General features: G+C 47.2%; 1 non-coding gene and 1 pseudogene across 1 annotated transcript; one reads left to right on the plus strand and one right to left on the minus strand.

Moving 5' to 3' along the window:
- Positions 1-881: 881 nt before the first annotated feature.
- On the minus strand, positions 882-1,413 carry LOC142426649 (ribonuclease 7-like; annotated as a pseudogene).
- Positions 1,414-1,942: 529 nt separating this feature from the next.
- LOC142426930 (U1 spliceosomal RNA) lies at positions 1,943-2,106 on the plus strand. The gene has a single exon (XR_012779798.1). It is a non-coding gene; the product is annotated as a U1 spliceosomal RNA (small nuclear RNA).
- The last annotated feature ends 6,509 nt before the right edge of the window (positions 2,107-8,615 follow it).

Consider the following 8,615-nt stretch of genomic DNA (forward strand, 5'->3'; position numbering starts at 1 on the left):
CATAGGTTTCCTAGGTTCTGATCTTTGTGGGCACAGAATGTCAGGTCTTTTCTCCTTCGGAGTAGTTAGTGCTTTAATCTGTGTGCTACTAGGGATCCTTTAGAAGGTGCTGGGGGTTCCGAACTTTTCTATGTCCCCCCAGACAATAATACACGTCCCATCAGGCACAGCAGCGTGTTTTATTGCAATAAAACCAGCCATCTGCCCTCACCTACCACAGAGACCCCAGCTCAGATTCTCCTGCCTTCTCTTCAAAGAGAATCTTCTTTTCCCAGAGTCTCTCTGAACTGTCCAAAGATAGCCCCTTCCAAGAACTTTCCCTTATTTTTGTATCTGTACCTTTGTAATCTTGTTCGCTAAGAGAGTTCTCAAAATTCGATGAGTCACAAACCAAACCTGTTGTCAACGGATCCATTCTGAGTCCGGGCCATCCTGCGTGCTTCTGAGTCAAACTACCTCCACTGGGGTTCCAGTGGCGGTGAGCTTTTGGAAGCAGATCGCCAGGACTTTCTTCTGAGGCACCGCAGGGTGGACTTGACTCATTAACCTTGTAGACGGAGGCTTACCCATTTATGTCACTCGGGGGCTCCATAAAAGCCAAAGACACCACAGCATGTGTGTCTACCCTGGTTGAGATCCTGAGTGTTTGATTCTGGAAGGCCATGAAGTGACACTGAAGGGCTGAAGAGAGGGGCTTCTCTGCCATCAACCTTCGGCACACCCAAAGGAGCCCTTCAGGAATCCAGAGGATGAGAAGCTGCGTGTGTGGGAGGGAAGTGACATTTGCAAAGGAAGGGGGTAAAGATTAGTAAAGAAATCAAGGGAGGAAATGCAGCAGTGGAGATGGGAGGGGCGGGGCTTTGGAGGTGGAGGCCCTGGCCTTAGAAGTGTACAGGGACCAACTCAGACTCCTGGCCCTCCTTCTGTTGTGGAGAGTTACGGGCTACGATGGAGAATGCATCCTGGTACCTCTCTCTTTACCTGCAGTGGGGGTACTTCCCTGAGATGTCAGGGACGTGGGCTCTTGCCTCAGGTGGCGGTTTTCACAGCCATTCTTGCAGGTTATGATGGGCGTCTGGCAAGTGGTAGCCGCACTGGCAAAGGAGTCATGCAAGAAGGTGTTGAGGGATTTGCAGCGTTTCAAATACTGGTGGGTGTTTATCATCATAATGTTGCGGTTTTGAGGACTGAGCTGTGCATGCTGAGTTTCAAACCACTGAGCTGACGTCATGTGCTTGGGCTTGGCACTGACAGGGACCTGAACCACCCACAGCCCCGGCAGCAGGAGCAGCAGCAGGGGCTGAACCTGTGTCTTGATGTGTGGCTTCTCTCCTAAGGGGACACTGGGACAGAAGGGGAGAGTAGGTAGGTGAGTGTGGCATCATGGGCGAGCCCTCTCCTCCTCCTTAGCATTTCAAACCCCAAGCCAGTAATTGCCAGCTACAACCTCAGACGTTTATGAACAACACTGACATTATGTTGGGCAGCCTCAGCAGATATCGGGTCTGCCTATGGCCCCATCGTGGGCTGACTCGTGCCCCTCAACACAAGTGTCAACTTGGCTAGGTCATGATTCTCACTATTGTGTGACTGTCATCCAGTGTGTGATCTGATGTCATCATCCTCCATCTTGCAATGTGTGGTAACCCCTAACCTCTGCCTGTGGTTAATGAGGCAGGACTCCGATTCAAGAAAACCTCACTGCCATCGAGTCCATTCTGACCCATGGAGACCCTTGTGGCCTTCCAAGACAGTAACTCTTCATCGGAATCCAAAGGCTAGTTTTTCTTCTTGGGGTAAGTAGTGGTTTTGAACTGCTGATCTTGCAGTTAACAGCCCAATGTCCGTAGAACTGCTGTGCCACTGGGGCGTCTCTAGTTATGTTTGTTAATGAGCAAGGGTTAAGGTGGGGTGCATCACCGTTACTTAAGACAGCACACTTATACTTACCTGGCAGGGGAGATACCATGATCACGAAGGTGGTTTTCCCAGGGCGAGGCTTATCCATTGCACTCCGGATGTGCTGACCCCTGCGATTTCCCCAAATGTGGGAAACTCGACTGCATAATTTGTGGTAGTGGGGGACTGCGTTCGCGCTCTCCCCTGTTAAAAAAAAAAAAAAGACAGCACACTTACTGATCTGACAGAAGAGGAGTTTCCACAGGGTATGGCTTGCCTTACCTTTCATCTTACACGAGATGAGAGACGTGAGCAAAGAGGAAAGAGCCGATGATTACCAAGAAAGAAGAGCCAGGAGTGGCGCAAGTCCTGTGGAGCCAGGGTCCCTGCGTGGAGACCCAGCCTCCTAGACCCAGGTGAAGGTCAATGTCAAGATACATGGAGAGCTTCAAGCCATCCTGGGCCCACAGATTTTCAAACTTGCCCACAGTGAGAGCCCACAGTGAGAGAAAGCTCTGCCCTCGAGCTGGTGCCTTGAAAGCGAACTGCTAGCCTCCTGTGCACGATGAGAGAGCAGATGTATGTTTGTTAGGGCCATCTGCATCTGGCGTTTCCATTATAGCAATACTGGCTAACAGAGACGGACCGCAGTGCATGCTCACATTGCTTACCTTTCACAGTAACTTTATGATGAGCATAAGTTTCCCCTTTCTTGATAAAAACAAACTGAGACCAGAAAGATTGAAGGAATTACCCATCAACACACAACTGTGGAGTGTGAGATACAGGATTTGAATTATGGTCTCTGTTTCCAAAGCCCAGGCTCTTTTCTTTCATTCTTAAAAAAATAATAATAATACCCTGTAGAAACAGGAGATCTGGTGGCACAGTGGGTTATGCATTGAGCTGCTAACCAGCAGGCCGGCCGTTCAAACCCAGCAGCTGCTCTGCAGGAGAAAGATGACACTGCTACTGTTGTAAAGATTAAAAGTCTCAGAACCCAAAGGAACAGTTCTACTCTGTCTTATAGGGCACCATGACTCAGAATTGACTTGATGGGAGTGAGCGAGTGAACTCTTATGACATTTTATTGAAGCTTAGGACTAAAAGATGGAAGAATTACATAAACAAATCATCAGCCTGCCTGAGGATAAGGCCCGGGCTCAGCCTCACAAGCCATGCCCCTGCTTCACTTTAGCAGAGAGTCTTCTGATTCACCAAAGGCTCTTCTGAGGGCTGGTCCCCAAATGTGAGGCCCGCCCACAGAGCAGAGTTTTTCCTGAGGACCCCTCCCCTCCCATCTGCACAGAGACTGCCTCCCAAGTTAGCAGTTCATCTATTTCGGTCTTCCTCTCAGAGTGTTGAGGCATGGAAATGTCATCCTCTTTAAGAGAGACCCGCCCTGGCCCAAGCGCTCACCTCTAGCCTCTGCCTTCTATCCACAAGAACGTAACAGCAGTGCTGAGGGTGTTTATTTACTTGCCAGGGAATTGCTTTCTTCCATTTCCCCATCTAAATGATAACATAAAAGACCATCTTTTATTTTCAACATTTCTCAGAGTAAGAGGATGCTTAAAAAAATTATGGACAATCCCATTAGCTTTTAATTTCGTTTTTTCATCTTTTTTTTTTTTTTGCAGTCCCCATGTATAGGCCCAAGCCCATATCTGCTTCATCCTCCAATGCTTTGTTTTTGAAATTCTGAAACCTCAAACCCAGAAGGGAAATTAATCTTGGAAGAGAAATAGGACCAGTGTCTACAGTCCACTCTCCCAGGGTAGCTTAGGGGTTTCCTGAAAGACCTGGTATTAAGGTTGTAGAGTCAGGCTAATTTCTTCCTGTTCTGTGGCCCAGTTTTCCACCGAACGCTAGAAAAACGGTCACACCCTCAAGGGAACTTCTGCTCCAGCTAGCAAAACAGCATGGGGATGTGGTGCTTTCTACGGTGGAGAACATCTTGCACGAGAGAGGCCCAGCGCCCTCAGCTACATCTTCTGTTGAAGGGGCATGTGTTCTTCCCGAGGCCAGAGAATGTGTGGTCGAGCGTGGGTCAGACGCTGCTTTACGGACTTGCCACCTGGCTTCTGGTCTAGTGCGCAGTGAAGCGTGTGGGCAAAGTGTTTCTCATAGTGTGAACAGAAGGCTGGGAATGTTGGGTGTGTCTGTGGATGGATTTAGGCATCGAGTGAATGTTGCCTGAAAGAATTCCCCTTAAAAAAAACACAAATACCAAAAAAACCAAAAAACAAACAAAAAAAGAATTCCCCTTGAATCCTTCCGACAACATTACCAACAGAAAGTCTTAGAGCTTGGGAGTGAATTCTTCCAGACTCACTAACATTTGAGTCTCTCTCCTTTCACTCCAGACGACAGCCTCAGGGCAAGTCTTGAGTGGCAAAGGGATAGAATTGAATAACATCGGCTTGCATCCATTGCATTTAGCTGGACTCCTGTTTCTTAAGTGGTGCTAGTGTTCTTTGAAAGATGGTGTCATGCAGTTTCACTTTCAAAGAACTGCTGGAGCTCAGTGAATACATGCAGATGTAGTGAGTGACAAAACTACTGGTAAGCAGACAGGGTCAAAATTGTCAAGGGAGGAAGCAAATGACTGGCGTCTGGGGACCCCGGTTCTCTGCTACAGCCTTTCAGGTTTGTGTTCACGTATCGGACCCCACACAGCTTCTGCATTTGACATAAAATCCTTCCTTAAGTGGCAAAAATCAACGAGGCCCTTCAAATCCTTGTAGCTGATGGGAAACCTGTGAGATGTTTGTTCTCCCACATCCGGAAGAAAGCCTGGCTCACCAACAGAACTAGCCTTTTCCACAGTAGGGTGTCTTTCAGGCACTCCTCCCCCATAAAGCTAACAAAACATTGATCTTGAACCCGGGAGAACATTAACCAAGTAAGCAGTTGACTTGGGCTCCAGGGAGCAAACCCAACCCCGCTACTCCCCCCCAGGAAATAGTTTCTCTTCTGCAGGCACATCTGAGTTCCTGCTACTGGAATGGAAGGGCTCCCAAGTCGTTATTCATTAATAGTTGCAGACCCACACCTCCAGGCATTGGACCAGAGAGTGGGGGTGGGAACAGGAGCCAAGGGCTGGCTTAAACCCTTCCTGCTGCCCAAGATGACTGACCACAGGCTTTGCTAGCTCCGAATCCAATTACGTCTCAAATGCACTCTCCCTCGAGTAGGTGCTGGCCCTCCAGCCAGACCAGCTAGCTTCACTCAGGGACGGAGCTTTTCTGATCATACTTTTGATCCCAGTTGTCATCACGAGTCTTCCTAGCTGTCACATTCTTTCCATTAAGCACGAAAGGCTCTGTATTTCGGGTCTGGAAGGGTTTTAAGTGCCTACCAGATTCGAGACTGGAGAAAAAGATATTGCTTCCAATAGAGGAAAAGTGAATTACAGAATCAAAGGAAAAACCTTGACTTACCTGTTACCAAAGTAACAGAGCGTCAACATCATTTGTTTGGAAAGTTTTCACAAAAAATGCTTGCTACCCTGGAAAATGAGCTTAGGTTAAACCCACTCCCATCATGTGGGCTGATAGAGGCTCTCTTAGAAGTACCATGGTTTCTGAAAGAATAGAGCCAATTATAAAATAAAAGGTCAGGTTAGAAGAGGGTTGTGGATTAAAAAATAATCTCTCCCTGTCACACTGCTTCCCTTTTTACAGATAGTTGTCTTGAGGGCTGAGAGTCACCTTGTGGGCACTGACCTGGTAGATCGCCCATCTCGGGTTTGATTGGTTTGGTCTGTGAGCATCCATTCTGGGTTGACTTTCACCTCTGTGGTCCAACCACGTTCTTAACAGCAACGTGGGTGTGACATATCTCAATCAATCAATTTATTGATATATTTTTATCTCTATCCAGAAATACCTCCTCACTTAGCTTTGCATCCTCACGAGATAGTAATATTTACTCTTGTTTTACAGATAAGCAATGTTTGTGTATTAGGAGTTGAAGAATTTGCCCCAAACGACACAGAAATGAGTGACAGCGCCAGCTGATCTGATTCCAAGATGTACGCTCCAACCACCAGGCTGCATTACAATATTGTTAAATGCAACTTGTGTCATTTCGGAGCACACCCTTACAGATTTCGTCTTTGTAAGGGTACTTCCAGGCAGTCCCAACAGTCCAAATCATTTCCTACCTTGCGACGAATCAAATTGTAAAATAAGAATATATGGGACTCCTCACCTGCCGTCCACACTTTTTCCTGATCACCTCATCTCTGATCCACTCACCCCTGAGAGTCTCTTCTCTAATCTCTGAACATAAGCTGTTCGAACATGCACGATATTATTCTAACAGGCTGCTTCCCCTTTTGTTTCTAGGGCATATTTTGCTTTCTTTACCTTTGCTCTGGTCTTTTCCTGTTTTCCAAGCCCCTCCTCCCAATTTTACCCAACCTCAGAGATCACCCTGACAGCTGCCTTCATGACTCTTGTACAACTCCAACCCAGGCCCATCCTTCCAAACACACCTTGACCATTTTCTTTCCAACCTTCTGAATACTTATGCTCTGCTCCGATTGTTACTTAACTCTTATGTGTGTATGGGACCTTCTCAACTAGACAGTAGACTTCCTGGGACAGGAGTCAAGGCCTTCCATGCTTCTCTATCTCTGTAGTACCAAGAATGATACTGGATCACAGAGGGTCACTCTGTGAAATAAACAAATATCTAATCAACCAACCAACCAACCAGCCAACCAGCCAACCAACCAACCAACCAACCAACCAACCAACCAAAGTGCCAGAAGCTAGACTAGAAGACTAGGCTGTACGGAGAGGCCTAACGGAAGACTCAGAAAGAGGGGGAATAGAGTAGAAAATGAGTGTCTCTTCCCCAAAGACCAGGTCTTTGAGGATCTCCTAAGAGGGGTGGATGAAAGTGCCGGAAAGCCAGTCAGGGTTGCCGGCCTGGAGCCCAGTAGCCCCAGGAGAACAGTCTCTGAACGACAAGTGCAGCCCTCGGGAGGCTTCTTCAAGTCTCACCCCCTACAGCTACCTGGTGTTGAGAGGGAGATGCTTCAGGAAGAAAGTTCTGGAAGAGTGAGAACCAGGATTGGAGAAGTTGGGGCCAGGGCCATTACAAATGACCAGGAATAGTTGAAAGGAAGGATGGGATGTTGTGCTAGTCTGAGTAGACTAGAGAAACAAATCCATGGACTCACATATGTGTATAAGGAAGAGGTTTATATACAAGAGCAATTGTACTTTAAGAAAACATCCCAACCCAGTGCAGTCCAAGGCCATAAGTCTGATATTAGCCCATATGTTTGATACCAATCTATAAAGTCCTCTTCAGACTCACGAAACACATGCCATGAAGCCAAATGCAGGATGATCACAAGCCAGTGGGTAGAAAGTCTTTGGGTCCAGTGGTGGTGTAAGCATCTCAGTGCTGGCAGAGGTCTCTCTGTGGCTTCTCAGGCTTCTGAGGCCTGGTTGTATCCATGTGGCTTGCCTTCTGCAATGTCTCTCAGGGAGTAGCAAAGAGAGGTGTCTTCTGCCTCCAAGGAGGAAGTACCAAATTTCTTTGAATTCTCAGGAGAAGGCCATGCCCACACAGAAGTCTCATTGGCTATCTCCAGATTGACAGCCTAGACTCCACCCCTACACTCTTAATCCTTAAATTGACACCAGAGTAGGTGGCTACCACAGATGCCCATTTCCTAGTCCTCTGCTAGCTTGGGAAGTGTCTAAGATTAGCCAGATCTGCTTTCTGGCCCCTCGGTAGAGGGCGTTGGTTCCTTCTGAGGAAACGCCTGTGACTAACAGGCTCACATTACATTTCTCTGATCAAGGATGACTGCGTTGTGCTGTGAATACTGAGACAAGCTGGGATACCGATGCCTTCAAGTTAAATTCACTGAGAGACAAGACAGAACGAGGGATGAAATTAGCTTCAGAAGGCAAGGGGTGCGGATGGCATTCTGTTCCTCTGGTCACAAAATGTTCAGCTAGATAGATTTCTGTGGAACACCCATGAGGGGCCCACCTGGGGCCAGAACCGGTGACCGTGAGGAGCTCTAATTGTGAACAATGTACTACCCTGACATTTGACGAGTCAACTGCCCCATCATGATGTTCTGGCCAGGTAACACTTCCATATGTCAGCTTATAAATGAAATTGAGATTATGAATATCATTTACACACATCATCCAGATCCCTCACTGTTGACATTTCTGAGTTATTTAAGAGTAAGTTGCAGACAGGGTGTCCCCTGACCCCTTAATACTTCAGTGGTTATTTCCTGATTACAGGGATTCTTGCTCCCATAAGGAGTTCCTGGATGATACACGTGGTTAATGTGCTTGGCTGCTAACCCAAAGGTTGGAAGTTCGATTCCTTCCAGAGGCACCTTGAAAGAAAGGCCTACTCATCTGCTGCTAAGAAAGAACCCAGCCATTGAAACTCTACAAGGATTGGTTCTACCCTGACACACACTAATGTGTGTTTCTATGAATAGGACTTGTCTAGATACAGTCATCAAAGCCAGGAAATAAATATTGATTCAGGACTATTACAGATGCAATTTTAATCTATAAACATCTATATACACGTGTGGGAGCCCTGGTGGCATAGTGATTATTCGTTGGGCTATGATCTGTAAGGTCAGCAGTTCAAAAGCACCCACCACTCCATGGGAGAAAGATGAGGCTTTCTACTCCCAGCAATATTTACAATCTCGG

Source organism: Tenrec ecaudatus, chromosome 14 (assembly GCF_050624435.1).
Source record: "Tenrec ecaudatus isolate mTenEca1 chromosome 14, mTenEca1.hap1, whole genome shotgun sequence".
In the NCBI taxonomy this organism is placed as follows: domain Eukaryota; kingdom Metazoa; phylum Chordata; class Mammalia; order Afrosoricida; family Tenrecidae; genus Tenrec; species Tenrec ecaudatus.